This window comes from Podarcis liolepis (genome assembly GCF_965112155.1).
Source record: "Podarcis liolepis genome assembly, chromosome: 9".
NCBI classification, from domain to species: domain Eukaryota; kingdom Metazoa; phylum Chordata; class Lepidosauria; order Squamata; family Lacertidae; genus Podarcis; species Podarcis liolepis.
In genome coordinates, this window is record NC_139564.1 from 2,688,427 (window position 1) to 2,704,974 (window position 16,548).

The 16,548-nt window shown below is 48.1% G+C and overlaps 1 protein-coding gene across 2 annotated transcripts in view; it reads right to left on the reverse strand.

Moving 5' to 3' along the window:
• ADISSP (adipose secreted signaling protein) overlaps positions 1 to 11,762 on the reverse strand; it is an 80,126-nt gene extending 68,364 nt beyond the window's left edge. For both annotated transcript variants that reach the window (XR_014515619.1, XM_083459123.1), the window contains exon 1: positions 11,628 to 11,762. The gene's annotated coding sequence lies outside the window, so the exon portion shown is untranslated. The remainder of the gene's footprint in view (positions 1 to 11,627) is intronic.
• Between the last annotated feature and the right edge of the window lie 4,786 nt (positions 11,763 to 16,548).

A 16,548-nucleotide genomic window follows, 5' to 3' on the forward strand; every position in this document is an offset into this window, starting at 1 on the left:
CACAACTGATCCCAGCAGGCCTGATGGATATAGACTCCCTGGCTCGATTCGGAGGCGGACTTCCCAAGGAGTCAATTACAAACACTATCATGTCCACTTTCTATGTGACTAGCATATTTTTTGCTCCATAAGACACACTTTTTTCCTCCTAAAAAGTAAGGGGAAATGTCTGTGCGTCTTATGCGTAGTCCCTGGAGCAGAATTGCCCAGGGGCGAAAAGCAGATCGTGGGTTTTTTTTAAAAAAGAAAGAAGGAAAGGGGTGTTGAAACGAAGCTGCTGAGCAGCTGATCGGCAAGCGATCAGGAGGGAGATAAGGGACACTAGCGATAAAGGAGGCTGCTTAGGAGGGGGAAGGTAAAAGCCCATGGGTCCTCAGGATTTTTGCTTTGGGTCACCCCAAACTCACCATCAGATCACATTGCATGTCCATGGCTACAGCCTGCACCAAAAAAATCACGCGTCCACTGTTTCATGAGGCCGCAATAGTGCAAAAACGTGGTTACAAAGCACTGATCCACATGGATCCTCAGGATTTTTGCACTGGGCTACGCCAAACTCACAGTCAAATCACATATCATGTCTGTGGCCACAGCATGAACCACCAAAATCATACACCCACTGTTTCATTCAGAATATTTTTTCTCTTGTTTTCCTCCTCTAAAAACTAGTCGCATCTTATGGAGCGAAAAATATGGTAAATTTTGTAGGGCTAGATGACCCTTGGCATCCCTTCCAACTCTACCCTTCTATGACTCCCAGAACACAGATTTCTCGTGTGAGCTAGACAGAAATTTCACACCCAGAAAGCACCGACGGTGCACAGACCCCTTGCTCCTGTTGCAAATATGTTTGCTCTTGCCTCCGAAGGCGATTCCCTCTTTAGCAGCCAGTGCATTCTGGGCTGTTCCCCGGCGGAGAATAAAAATTACAGAGGCGAACAGAGAGAGCCTGGCAAGGAAGGGAACCGGGGTTTGTTTCCCTTTAAAATAAATTAAAGCCAATGTTTGGCTCAGCTCTTGGGCGAAGACATCCCAGCCAGATCTCCGGCGAAGATTCAGGAGGCGGAGAGGACAAAGGCAACATCAGCAACAACCGGCTGGCAGCCGGCTCATCGGCTGCAGAGGCTGGCACAGCGCCCGCCCTGGCACACCCTCGCCTGCATAGGGTGCACTCTGATTGCAAGATCTCCCACCCTTTCCTTTTCTGTCTTGGCAGAAGCCCATGGCGGACGGCTTCTGGGACCCACCAGGACGCGAAGGGGCAAAAACCAGCCACTTTGGCGAATTTAAAGGAAGAAGAGGCAGAAGAAGCTAGCTTCCTGGACAAGGAAATCTATCAATGGATATTAGCCACAACAACCACAACAACACAAAGCCTCCTGTTGAGATACAGTATACCTGTAAATACCATGGAAAGGTCACTTTGGCACTGCTAATGCGGTGGTTTGACTTGACCCCTGGAGGCAAACTCCATTGTCTCTCAAGACAGACAGGTGCCAATCAACCAACCAGGGTCTGGATGTTTTAGGTATCACAAACACTAGATACTTGCCCTTAAAAAAGGAAGCTGGGCACCTGGAGAGTGTTTATTTATTTTATTCCATTTCCATCCCAACTCCTCCTCCTAGGAGCTCAAGGTGGGGTACAGGGGTCTCGCCTCCCACATTTAACCCTCAGGCTGAGAGGCAGCGACTTGGCCCAAGGTCACCCAGTGAGCTTAATAATAAATAATAATAATAATAATAATAATAAAATTTTATTTATATCCCGCCCTCCCCAGCCAAAGCCAGGCTCAGAGCGGCTAACAACAATAAAAGTAAAACATCATTCTAAAATCAATTCATTTTAAAATCAATTCAAAATCAAATTAATGGCAACCATTGGGCTAGAGTTCTGTGAGGATTACCAAAGGCTTCACGGCCAAGTAGGGATTTGAACCCAGCTCTCCCACGTCCTAGCCAGACACTCTAACCACTACACCACCACTGCCCCTTAGGGTTCATGCAGCACACACACACACACACACCCCGCATCCTCTGTCCCTACCCAAGGTGGCTGTGCTGGTTAACGTGAGCCATTCCCACACCCCTGGAGTCAGGCGAAAGAGCTCAGAAGAAAGCTTATAGATACCTAGGGTTGGAAGGGAACCCCAGGGGTCATCCAGCCCAACCCTCTGCAATGTCATAGCTAAAGGATCCCTGGCAGGTGGCCACCCAACCTCTGCTTAAAAACCTCCACAATCCTATGAGGGAGCTGCTTCCACTGACGAAGAGCCCTTACCATCAGATAGTTCTTCCATTTTAAAACTAAAGTCCCCCTACCCAGCACACAACGGATTTATCCTTCTGCAAGGGATAAGGGGAACTGACCGTCGCTGTTTGCCAGGCTCTTAGCGTAGAGGGAAAGAAGGCCACTCTATGTGCTCAAGAGATCATGCCTAGCGATGCCAGAACTATGATATTCCAGCAGAGAGAGAGAGAAGGCGGGGGAGAAACCACCATGTCTAACTGGCCCCAACTTTATTTCCAAAAATATGCATGTAACAGTATGTCATATATATGTACAGTGGTACCTCTGGTTGCGAACGGGATCCGTTCCAGAGGCCCGTTCGCAACATTAAAAGAACACAACCCGCAGTGATGCATCTGCGAACGCGTGGGTTGCGATTCGCTGCTTCTGCACATGATGTCATTTTGCGCTTCTGGGCTTGCGCGAGCGGCAAAACCCGGAAGTAACCCTTTCCGGTACTTCCGGGTCACCACGGGGCGTAACCTGAAAGAACGTAACGTGAAGTGGACGTAACATGAGGTATGACTGTATACACACAAACACAACCAGCAAGCAGTGTTTGAAATTAGCCAGGCGCATTTTGCGACCAAGTGACGGTGCCTGGGCGCCAAGATGATGCCTGACATCTCCACCCTTTGGGGATCCTTGGATCTTGACTGTTTTCCCACACAAAGACCCCATCCTGTAGAATTCTACCGGTTATATCAGGCCTGATGAGTAATAATAATAATAATTTATTATTTGTACCCCGCCCATCTGACTGGGTTTCCCCAGCCACTCTGGGCAGCTTCCAACAAAGATGAAAAATACACTAAAATGTCACATATTAAAAACTTCCCTGAATAGGGCTGCCTTCAGATGTCTTCTGAATGTCAGGTAGTTGTTTATCGCTTTGACATCTGCTGGGAGGGCGTTCCACAGGGTGGGTGCCACTACCGAGAAGGCCCTCTGCCTGGTTCCCTGTAACTTGGCCTCTCGCAGGGAGGGAACCGCCAGAAGGCCCTCGGTGCTGGACCTCAGTGTCCGGGTAGAACGATGGGGGTGGAGACGCTCCTTCAGATATACTGGACCAAGGCCGTTTAGGGCTTTAAAGGTCAGCACCAACACTTTGAATTGTGCTCGGAAACGTACTGGAAGCCAATGTAGGTCTTTCAAGACCAGTGTTATATGGTCTTGATGAGGAATGGTCGAGGGAGCTGGAGAAGAGAAGATATGACGAAGAGATGTGAGGGCCATCTTCAACTATCTAAAGGGCTGTCACGTGAAAGATTGAGCAAACAGGTGGATTCCAACGACCAGGGAAAAGATTCTGATTGAGTATCAGGAAGGACTTCCTGAAGGCAAGAGCCATTCAACCTCCTTTTTTAGAGGTTTTTAACCAGAGGTTGGGTGGCCGTCTGTCAGGGATGCTTCAGCTGAGATTCGTGCATTGCAAGGGGTTGGAATGGATGACCCTCGGTACCCCAACTCTCCTATTCTATGACTGCAAGTGTGTCTACACATCGTGGGAAAAGCTTCCTCTCTTTCGAACCGCTTTCGGCTCTCTTCAAACCAATCACCTGTCTGTGGGCCAAATCTAACAGGAGTTTTGTAACACAATCAGGGAAGGAAAAAGATGTTCGGCGACATAAAGAGACGGCGTTAACCAGATCTGGACTGCAGCCAAGTCTGGTATACATGACCTTGTGGATATAGTTACAGAGCTGGGGTGGACGCACAGTGCTATGCAGAAACAGGAGTGACCCCATCCCCTCGGTGGGGGGAATGCTCTGCAGGCAACATAGATAAGATTATTTTTCACACACAGAGGAAAGGACGACTCCTACCCTCACAGACGAACTGCCCCACGTCGCTCGGGTCTGAAGAGGAAAAGTGGGAACAGGTGGTAAACACAGAATAAGGCAGGTATCAGGAAGTGTTGATAGAACAGCTGGAGAAGCAGGGGAGAGGGTCAGAAAATTTAGAGGATCAGAGAATTGTAGAGTTGGAAGGGGCATCTAGTCCTGCAATTACCCCTGCAATTAACTATACACTGCTCTAAAGAAAAACCCCAAAAAAACCACTATACACTGCTCTGTATTGTATTCATTGTGGGTCAGGTCACCCCACCTGGTCATCTACAGAGATCACGCAACGGGCTCACCTTGGGCGAAAGATTGCATGTTTATTTATTTACCGTATTTTTCGCCCCATAAGACGCACCGGCCCATAAGACGCACCTAGATTTTGGGGGGGGAAATAAAGGAAAAAAATTTTATTTCCCCCCCCCAGGTGCGCTGCGCTACACCAGGAGCTTGGGGCGTGCGGAGCTCAGCGCGCCCCAAGCTTCTGCGTGCCGGCAAGCAGTCCGCTAGCCCTGGGAGAGCCGCGGGGCTCTCCCAGGGCTAGCGGATCGCTGCGCTATACCAGGAGCTTGGGGCGTGCTGAGCTCAGCGCGCCCCAAGCTTCTAGGTGCGCGCAAGCAGTCCGCTGCCGCCCCAAGCCTCGCGCACCCGGCAGGAGGTCCCATCGGGTGCGCGAGGCTTGGGGCGGCAGCGGACTGCTTGCGCGCACCTAGAAGCTAGCAGTCCGCTGCCGCCCCAAGCCTCGCGCACCCGGCAGGAGGTCCCACCGGGTGCGCGAGGCTTGGGGCGGCAGCGGACTGCTTGCGCGCACCTAGAAGCTTGGGGCGCGCTGAGCTCAGCAGGTGGGCCCTCCTGCCGGGTGCGCGAGGCTTGGGGCGGCAGCGGACTGCTTGCGCGCACCTAGAAGCTTGGGGCGCGCTGAGCTCAGCGCGCCCCAAGCTTCTAGGTGCGCGCAAGCAGTCCGCTAGCCTTGGGAGAGCCGCGGGGCTCTCCCAGGGCTAGCGGATCGCTGCGCTACACCAGGAGCTTGGGGCGTGCTGAGCTCAGCGCGCCCCAAGCTTCTAGGTGCGCGCAAGCAGTCCGCTGCCGCCCCAAGCCTCGCGCATCCGGTGGGACCTCCTGCCGGGCGCGCGAGGCTTGCAGGCATTCACCCCATAAGACGCACCCCGATTTCCTCTTCATTTTTGGAGAGGAAAAAGTGCGTCTTATGGGGCGAAAAATACGGTAATTTTAAAAAATTCATATGCCGCTTGATTGTAAACAAAACACCCTCCAAGTGGTGTTTACAAAATACAGTCAAACCTCGGTTTTCGAACGTCTCGGATGCCAAATGTTTCAGAAGCCGAACGCCAAAAACTCAGAAGTGAAAGCTTCCATTTTTGAACGCGCCTCAGAAGTGGAACGGCTTCCGAGGCTCGTTTCTCAATTTCCCCCATTGGACTTGCTGACAGCCCTTTGATCCTCAGTTTTCAAACGTTTCAGAAGCTGAACGGACTTTAAGAATGGATTACATTTGAAAACCCGAGGTTCCACTGTATAAAACATTGAAATCAGGACATACTGGCAACTCTGCTTTAAAACATACAAAAGTTAACAATACTAAAACAGATTAAAATTCCCTCAACTTTCTAAGCGTCAGGACAGGCTTGTCTAAATAAGAATGCTATTTAGCAGGCACCGAAAAAAGTACAGTGAAGTCACCATCTTGATCTCAATTGGCAGGGAGTTCCAAAGTTTATGCGCTGCTAGACTAAACGACCGAGAGCTTACTGATCACAGTGGTTGAGGGTGCACGTGTGGGTTTTGGTGATCTTGCCCCGGGGGGGTGGGGTCAAAACGCATTTGGTGTCCAGGGAGGAAGCATCCATTCTTTGTCTAGGCATTGTTATGGGTAAATGAAATCATCTATCAGTGTTATTTGGGTAATTTTACCCCAGTTATGGTGCTGGAGGAGACTCTTGAGAGTCCCGTGGACTGCAAGAAGATCCAACCTCTCCATTCTGAAGGAAATCAGCCCTGAGTGCTCACTGGAAGGACAGATCCTGAAGCTGAGGCTCCAAGACTTTGGCCACCTCATGAGAAGAGAAGACTCCCTGGAAAAGACCCTGATGTTGGGACGACCGAAGACGAGATGGTTGGACAGTGTTCTCGAAGCTACCAGCATGAGTTTGACCAAACTGCGGGTGGTAGTGGAAGACAGGAGTGCCTGGCGTGCTCTGGTCCAGGGGGTCACGAAGAGTCGGACACGACTAAACAACAACCACCCCATTCTATGTTCTACGTTCAGACCATTTTGTTGGCTCAAAGTTTAATTTTACTCTTGGGCACTTTTTGGCAGCATTCACGCACCTTTTTTGTTCCGAGACAAGGTGCACATGGAGACATTTGCATGCAGCAATGCTACACGCAAGCAAGCAGCCCACGGCTGCAAACAACACATGCCACCAAGCCCAAACAGCCATCGCTGGTTTCTTTCCATTTCCCACTTTGTGCATGAAAATGCAGAATGTGTAAAGCAGGCCTTGGCCTGTAGAAACACGAGTCCTTGTAGCAGCACCTCAAAGAGCTCGCTGGCATAAGCTTTCCTCCCACCCACCCCAGAGAGCCTGACCCACTGCCCCAGAAGCTCAGAGGCGTCTCCTAACAACGGACCCCCCCCCAACCAGCTTCTCTGCATTTTCCACTCATATCTTCCGCTTCTGCCTCCATTTTCTGCCTCCCAGGATCTTCGTCAACTAGAACTGTCGGCTGATTAAAGGATTTTTAGACTGCCAACTAAAAAACTGCTTGGCTTCCAGACGTCCCCAAGCTGGTGCCCTTCGTGTATTTTGGACAAAAGCCCCAACCAACACAGGCAGCTTAATATATTTGAGCACATTTGTGTATAACACAAAACCTCTTCGGAATTAGTTGTTAAACTGCCTCTCATTGGCCTGGATCACCCAAGACACGAAAACATGCTTTATTAAGCTATGATTTCCTAAAGGCGTGTCTTAGGATTATGTGTGAATTTTACCTGACAACTTAACTATGGTATGTTTACTGCCCACAAACCACCATTTGAAGATATGGTTTGTTTTTGGCTGACAAATCTTTACTTTAAACAGCTGCTTTGAGTTATGTGCCAGTCCAACATCCTTCCTTAACCATGGTTTGTTCAGTAACCCTGTCCAAAACAAAGCTACAAAGGCATGAAGGAAAAGCAGATGGACAACTAGTCATTACTTTGGAGAAAGAATGGTCCTTTTTTAAATAAAATGCTAGCCGTTAAACAAACCATGGCTTAGAATTATGTGTGAACCAGGCCAATAAAGCAAAGATCGTCTTTAATATTTTTCTTCCTCTCACCTCCCGTACAGTTCAAAAAAGGACCAAAATAACATATAAATACAAGAAGTATGGCCTTAAGGCTCAACTACACTAAGATCTGATCATGCCAATTAATCAACTGATGCTTTTTTCCACTTCATTTGCCGATTAAAACTTGTTATGTGAAATCAGTCTTCTCTTCGTGCCATATTGCAGTACCAAAACAAAACAAAGGAACTGCTTGTTAAAAACAAAGGTGTTAATTGATTGATTCTCCCACCCAAATCAGCCAGAATTTCACAGGAATATCACAGCCTATAAAATGCATTTGGGGCAGAGAGAAATGAAGCATTCTCTCTCTCTATCCTCACCACCACTAGGTCTTTTCCTGCCTTTTCCTACCCTCTCTGTGCCAACCTGGCCCCCCTACAAATATCTCCCCAAAGGCAAAGACAGGAGTCCGGAGCAAGGAGCAGGCAAGAGATCAAAGAGGAGCAGGAATCAAAACCAGCAGGAATTTTGCTCAGAGGTAGGAGCCCAGGCAAATGGGTTTGGGCAGAAAGGCACTGTGGTGTCCAAGGCTGTATTGCACCAAACACAGTGTCACTGGGAAAGGGGCAAAGGGGAGCAGGTTCGTGGGCAAGGGAGCCACTCATCGCTCACTGTACGCCTTCCTACTTGTTGTTGTTTTTTTATAAGATATTTATTAAGATTTTCAAAATATTACAAAATAAAAATAGAAAAAAGGAAAATACAAAATAAAAATAATTAAAAACAACTCAGTCTTTCCATTACTTATTTTTCATTATCTTGTTTCCCGGACCTCCTCACGCCTCCCTTTTTTGTATTCCAATTCAGTTTATTGGTTCAGCAAATCCTTCCCCTCTTTGTTTATCCTAATCTTTAATCTTAAAATATTGTAACATTAAATCTTTACCTATTAGTAATCCATTTTTCATATTCCCTTATAGTATTGCAGCTAAAAACCACTTAGTTTCTATCCAACATCATTCTAACATTCATTAATTTTACAATATTTCTGTAAATAGTCTTTAAATTTCTTCCAATCTTCTTCCACGACTCTTCTCCCTGGTCTCGGATTCTGCCAGTTGTACGTCTGCCTACTTGAAGCAGGAGGCGGCAAAAAGTTGATAATATATCAGGAAAAAGGCAGGCAGCACATGGCAGGGAGTATGGAACAGCTCCCAGAAAGCTGTTAAGAGATGCAGCAGCTGCAGAAAAGGGAAATGTTTGGACTATAGGATGGGTGGTTAGGGTGAAAGAGAGGAAGAGGAATATACAGGTGCTCCCCTCCATCTTGTGCAACCCCCCCGAACCCCCTTTCCAAAGTCATTGCCTAGCTCTAGCTCACACTGAGGTCCCTGTATTAAACAACACAATCTAAACCAGGGCTTGCAGTAATTTCATTGTCCCCGAGAGGGGGCAATGACAATAAAGTTATTATTATTATTATTATTATTATTATTATTATTATTATTATTATTATCTTCTAAAGCCCCAAGATCCATCAAGCATAGCTTGACGCAAGGGAAGCAGACTCGGAATTAAAAACAAGTTTGAGTCAAAGAGCTTCCTATGAGCACCAGAATCTGATGGTGTCCGCGGATTTTCCGCAAAAAAAAAAAGCAATTCCGAGATTCCTTCATCTCAGAAGCACAATTTGGGGCAGGAGGGTTGGCGTTTTGCTGGTGTGCTTAAACCATCGGGTCGCCAGAAATCCCATTGCAAAATCAACCAGAGATCTGCTAGTAGAGTGGCTGGGGAACCGCAGCCAGATGGGTGGGGTATAAATAATAAAATAATAATAATAATAATAATGCAGATCTGCACCCCCTGATCAAGAAGCAACCACTCTGCCCCTGGCACCTGGTTCTACGGATTTTGGGCAAAACACCTTCTCAAGAAGCCTGGCAAGAGAAACTGGAAGAAAATGGAGGGCACCTGGTACCATGGTAGTGCTATGAGGAAGAGGGGGAGAGGAGGGAAAACAGGGGTGCTGGAAGCAGAAAGCGGGCACAAGAGACCCCCCCATCCCACCCTCTGTGCGCCCCCTTTTATTGGCCATGTGGCAAACTGCCGGTGGGAGGGAAAGGTTGAGGAGGCAGGAGGCTGGCTGGATCAGGAGGGCAGGTGTACACCTTAGATATACCCTACCACTAGTAATAATAATATTATAATAATTTATTATTTATACCCCGCCCATCTGGCTGGGCTTCCCCAGCCACTCTGGGCGGCTTCCAACAAAATATTAAAATACAGTAATGCATCAACAACCTCAGATATGCAGATGACACAACCTTGATGGCAGAAAGTGAGGAGGAATTAAAGAACCTTTTAATGAGGGTGAAAGAGGAGAGCGCAAGATATGGTCTGAAGCTCAACATCAAAAAAACGAAGATCATGGCCACTGGTCCCATCACCTCCTGGCTAATAGAAGGGGAAGAAATGGAGGAAGTGAGAGATTTGACTTTTTGGGCTCCATGATCACTGCAGATGGTGACAGCAGTCACGAAATTAAAAGACGCCTGCTTCTTGGGAGAAAAGCAATGGCAAACCTAGACAGCATCTTAAAAAGCAGAGACATCACCTTGCCAACAAAGGTCCGTATAGTTAAAGCCATGGTTTTCCATGGTGATGTATGGAAGTGAGAGCTGGACCATAAAGAAGGCTGATCGCCAAAGAATTGATGCTTTTGAATTCTAGTGCTGGAGGAGACTCTTGAGAGTCCCATGGACTGCAAGAAGATCAAACCTCTCCATTCTGAAGGAAATCAGCCCTGAGTGCTCACTAGAAGGACAGATCCTGAAGCTGAGGCTCCAAGACTTTGGCCACCTCCTGAGAAGAGAAGACTCCCTGGAAAAGACCCTGATGTTGGGAAAGATGGAGGGCACAAGGAGAAGGGGACGACAGAGGACGAGATGGTTGGACAGTGTTCTCGAAGCTACCAGCATGAGTTTGACCAAACTGCGGGAGGCAGTTGAAGACAGGAGTGCCTGGCGTGCTCTGGTCCAGGGGGTCATGAAGAGTTGGACACGACTAAACAAAAAACAAACAGGGCTGCCTTTAGATGTCTAGTGCAATCACAAAGGGTGCTGTGGTACCCAGAAGACTGCTCTGTTTATTGTAGGACCCGCTTGCGAAGGCTCACAATCTCCCCACAATAACATCACATGGCGAGGTACCTTGGATGCATCTTCGTGGAGAAGGCAGAGCATCCATTTAACAAAGGAAGGAACACTTTGGGGAGTTTGTCAGGGGGAAACGACCAGCGCCAGAGAGCAGCATAGCTTTCTAGTTTAAAAAGAAAACAAGCAAGCCTAACAGCAGGTGTGAGAGAGAGAGTTGTACTGCAACCTGCCCTGGAACCTTAGGGCAAAGAGCAGGTAATAAACAAATTAATAATAGTAATAGTCAGTGCTTTTTTTCCCCTATAAAAAAATGTTTAGGGATGCTCTCATTAAATCACCATTTTATAGTTCAAATCAGGGGAAATAAATACAGTAAATGGACATAAGTACAAATATTCACAAAATGTTTAGGAATACGTGTACCCCCGGAGAAAAAAACTGGTAATACTAATAATAATTTTTTATTATTTATATCCCGCCCTCCCCAGCCGAAGTCAGGCTCAGAGCGGCTAACAACAGTAAAATAATACAAGATTCTAAAATCATTTCATTATAAAATCAGTTCATATAGTAGTAATAACAGTAGCATAAATACAGAGGCTTAAAGCTGCATTAGGAAGCACGGGGAAGAGCTAGAGAAAGGAGGAATCACAACGGCAGGCGCTAGCAGGATCCAACCTAGTTATCCCCCTCCCTTTATAATAAAAACACACATACAAAAAACCTTGTAAAGACAAAACGAGACCAGGGTCCTCTGAAACACGTGGCTGCTGTCAGGTCGCCCCTTAGCCTTGATACTCAACCCCCCCCATAAAAAACCCCCACAAATCAAACTTTGATTGCAAACTCCTGCGGGGCAGAGATCCTTTTCCCAGACGCTTATTGCTACCGTTACCCCTTAATAGCGCAGGCACGTGAACGCTCGCGCTCCAAGGCAGCTGAACGTGTGAATGAGCAGACACGTGAACGCTCGACATCCACGGCAGCTGAACGTGTGAATGCGATCGGGGGCGAGCAAGGGGTTGGGTGCACTCACGGCTGGGGCGGCGGAGGGGTCGGCGGCGTGGCCGGCCGCGTCCTTCCTGCTCGAGCCTCTCTCCCACCCGGAGAACCCGAGCTCGGAGACGCCCCGCCCTCGCCGCCGCTCATTGGCGCGGGCAACAAAGAGGGCGAGGCTCTTCCCGATTGGCCGCAGCAGGGAGGCCCTTCGGCCAATGGCGGGCGGGGGAACGGGGCGGCGGGGGCGGGGCGAGAGGGCGGGGCGGGGGCGGGGCGGACCGCCCTTTAGAACGCGGGGCGGGGCCGAGGCGGGAAAGGCTCGGCCAATGGCAAAGGCGGGAAATGTTGCAGGGCGGGGCGGGGCCGTTCGCGTGTGCGGCTGCACGTGGGAATGGAGCGCGCGGGGTGCGAAAAGGACAATACAGTACAACAACCCCTGACTCCTTTCCGCGTTGATCTGCCGGCCGGGAGCGTCCCCGCTCTGTTACTGCACCTTCTGCCGCAGGGCGCTTCGCGGGGTCCAAAGAAAGCCAGGCTGGATAAGTCAGTTGTTGTTGCTGTTGTTGTTGTATATTTTATCATCGGGGGTTGTTTGAGCAGGAACATGGGGGAACTGAGTTCTCCCTTGCCTTTTCTAAATTAAATAATTCCTCCACCAACACCACCCGGAAGAGCTGAAACAGGATATGCACCCGATGCCTGAGCCAAAAATCCACCTATAATAATAATAATAATTAAATAAAAAATAATATATTTTATTTATACCCCACCCTCAGGGCGTCTGAACACCAATAAAATCACAGTAAAAACATAGAATCATAGAATCATAGAGTTGGAAGAGTTACAGATAGGTAGCCGTGTTGGTCTGCCATAGTCAAAATAAAAAAAATTTCCTTCCAGTAGCACCTTAAAGACCAACTAAGTTAGTTCTTGGTATGAGCTTTCATGTGCAAGCACACTTCTTCAGATACACACATGTATATCTGAAGAAGGTGCTACTGGAAGGGAAAAAATTTTATTTTGAGAGTTGGAAGAGACCACAAGGGCCATCAAGTCCAACCCCCTGCCAAGCAGGAAACACCATCAGAGCACTCTTGACATATGGTTGTCAAGCCTCTGCTTAAAGACCTCCAGAGAAGGAGATTCCACCACACTCCTTGGCAGCAAATTCCACTGTCAAACAGCTCTTACTGTCAGGAAGCTCTTCCTAATGTTTAGGTGGAATCTTCTTTCTTGTAGTTTGGATCCATTGCTCCATGTCCGCTTCTCTGGAGCAGCAGAAAACAACCTTTCTCCCTCCTCTATGTGACATCCTTTTCTATATTTGAACATGGCTATCATATCACCCCTTAACCTCCTCTTCTCCAGGCTAAACATGCCCAGCTCCCTTAGCCGTTCCTCATAAGGCATCGTTTCCAGGCCTTTGACCATTTTGGTTGCCCTCCTCTGGACACGTTCCAGTTTGTCAGTGTCCTTCTTGAACTGTGGTGCCCAGAACTGGACACAGTACTCCAGGTGAGGTCTGACCAGAGCAGAATACAGTGGCACTATTACTTCCCTTTATCTAGATGCTATACTCCTATTGATGCAGCCCAGAATTGCATTGGCTTTTTTAGCTGCCGCATCACACTGTTGGCACTGTTGGCTCATGTCAAAGCATAATAGGGGGGAAAGGAAAAAACAACAACCCCAATTTAAAATACAGGTTAAAATGCAATTTAAAATACAGTCTCATTTTAAAAGTAGCCAATAAATCCAAGACCATAAGGGGAGGGAAGCATAAGGGTCAGACTGAGTCCAAACCAAAGGCCAGGTGGAGCAGCTCTGTCTTGCAGGCCCTGAAGAAAGATGTCAAGTCCCGCAGGGCCCTGGTCTCTTGTGGCAGAGCGTTCCACCAAGTCGGGGCCAGTGCTGAAAAGGCCCCACTATATCTGTAGTGGCCATTTCTAATTCAGATCGTTATCTGCTTGAGCTTATTCATCACACATTTAGTCGCTGCATGAACCTTGTGAGTTCCTCCACCTTTTTTCCAGAAAAAGCGCTGTTTATTACGGTATTATTACTACCAATTTTGTCATTTATTAAATTTGCATACTGCCCTTCTTCCATAGATCTCAGAATGGTTCACAGCATAAAAATATAAGATGTAAACACAAAATGCACACACACACACCCGGCTCCATACGCATCATTCCAGCAGCTAAACCTGCAACCTTAGCACTGTAAACATCACACTCAGTTGGTTAAACTGAGCTATGGCAAGCAAGACCTAAGAACCAGCAGAGGTGCCCCTGAAGGACCAGGTGCGCAGCCTGGGAGTCATTTTGGACTCACGGCTGACCATGGAGGCGCAGGTCAATTCTGTGTCCAGGGCAGCTGTCTCCCAGCTCCATCTGGTACACAGGCTGAGACCCTCCCTGCCCGCAGACTGTCTCGTTAGAGTGGTGCATGCTCTGGTTATCTCTCGCTTGGACTTCAATGCGCTCTATGTGGGGCTACCTTTGAGGACTGGTGACTGGGAGCGGCCGCGAGACCACCTCCATCGTTCTTCCCGGACACTGAGGTCCAGCTCTGAGGGCCTTCTGGCGGTTCCCTCACTGTGAGAAGCCAAGTTACAGGGAACTAGGCAGAGGGCCTTCTCGGTGGTGGCGCCTGCCCTGTGGAACGCCCTCCCACCAGATGTCAAAGAGAAAAATAACTACCAAACTTTAAGAACACATCTGAAGGCAGCCCTGTTTAGGGAAGCTTTTAATGTTTAATAGGTTATTGTATTTTAGTGTTTTGTTGGAAGCCGCCCAGTGTGGCTGGAGAGGCCCAGCAAGATGGGCGGGGTATAAATAATAAATTATTGTTATTATTATTATTATTATTATATGGGGGAATAATCCCAGTGCTTCTGCTGGCTGAGAGCTAGCAAAGCAGTCCTAGCTAGAAGCTAGTCCAACAAAGAAGGAAGTGAAAAAGAGAGAGGTGTGCTGCGTGACTCCTTTTGTTACCTGGACAGGTAAGGTCATGCCCACCTATCACATGCAAAAGGAAGGATGATCCAGCCAGGAAGAACAGGAAGTTTCGACTGGCTGGACCAAACATTCCCTCGCATGTCTTCTCTAGCATTACAAGGAATGTTGTACTTGACTGCTCCCAGTGTTGGTTTCTATTTCCCTTACTGAGCAGCAAAATGCTTGTCACAAGACAATGTTTACATTCCACAGTTCAGAGTTACTGTTGAGTTCCCATGGGAATGGGAGACTGGATGTGACGTACACTGGTTTCCTGTTTTTCAGTGTTCTCTTGGTTTCTTGGATTACTGCAATGCGCTCTACGTGGGGCTACCTTTGAAGGTGACCCGGAAACTACAACTAATCCAGAACGCGGCAGCTAGACTGGTGACTGGGAGCGACTGCAGAGACCACATCACACCGGTCTTGAAAGACCTACATTGGCTCCCAGTACGTTTCCGAGCACAATTCAAAGTGTTGGTGCTGACCTTTAAAGCCCTAAACGGCCTTGGTCCAGTATATCTGAAGGAGCGTCTCCACCCCCATCGTTCTACCCGGACACTGAGGTCCAGCACCGAGGGCCTTCTGGCGGTTCCCTCACTGCAAGAAGCCAAGTTACAGGGAACCAGGCAGAGGGCCTTCTCGGTAGTGGCACCCTCCCTGTGGAACACCCTCCCACCAGATGTCAAAGTGAACAACAACTACCAGGCTTTTAGAAGACATCTGAAGACAGCCATGTTTAGGGAAGCTTTTAATGTTTGATGTATTATAGTATTTTAATATTTTTTTGGAAGCCGCCCATCTGGCTGGGCTTCCCAGCCAGATATATAAATAATAATTTATTATTATTATTATTATTATTATTATTATTATTATTATTATTCTTTGTGTCGAGAGGAGTTGCTTCTCTGCTCTCACAGAGGCAAGATGTGTGTTTGTTTGCTCTCAGCATAGCTTGTAAATAAACTTCAGCATGTGGCACATTACCTGCTTATCCTTTTGTTGCGGGACTACACTCTGCTGGGGCTCAAGATAAGACGAGCCTGTACCAGCTCCAGATGGGCCAGAGCTGGTCAAATCTCACACCCAGTGGGTTACCATAAGTCCCATAGCTTTAGCTGTGACCCCTGCATTGAAGGGGTTGGACTCGATGACCTCAGGCTTCCTTCCAACTCTACCGTTCCAATTAGTCTATAAAAATGCCCCCATGTCAAGCGTTGTTGTGACGACGGTCTGCCTCTGCAGCCAGTCACCGAAATGTGCTTTGTGCAACCACATGCCACCCCACCACACTTGGGAAAATAAATTTGTCTCCCAGAAGCGGCAAGGAGCGATCTGTTTTCTGCTCCCGGCAGCCCAGAATAACTTGGGTAATCTCATCAGAATCCATAATTCACTAATGGATGGTCTGTAGCTGAGAGAGGGGTCTTGTTTCTTCGTCCCATTAGTCATTGACAGCCTTGGTCTCCAGCTTCCTTTGCTGGGCCCGATTTCTTTGCCCTTCACGGGGAGCCAGGAGGTTGGGTTTCGCCATGGTGCCTCCCCAGAGATCAAGGAACACAGAGCAAATGAGATGATATGAGAGACAATCTATGGGAGCAAATGGCACCTGGGGTTCTGGAAACAAGGCTCCAGTCACGCAGAAGGCAGAAATCAGGATGATGTTCCCTCGTCACCCTGGGGGAAAGTGATAAGTAGGGTGCTGCAGGGTTCTCTTCTGGACCCATTGTTCGGCGTCTTTATAAATAATTTGGACAAAGGAATTGAGGGGATGCTCATCAAATCTGACAATGATACCAAACTCGGAGGGATAGCTAATGCCTCAGAAGACAGAATCGGGGTTCAAGATGACGGTAACAGATTGGAGAGCCGGGACCAAACTAACAAAATGAGGAATGGCAGATGAAGATGATGGACTTTTGGAGCTGGCCGACCTGACTAGAAGAACCCGCGATCAGA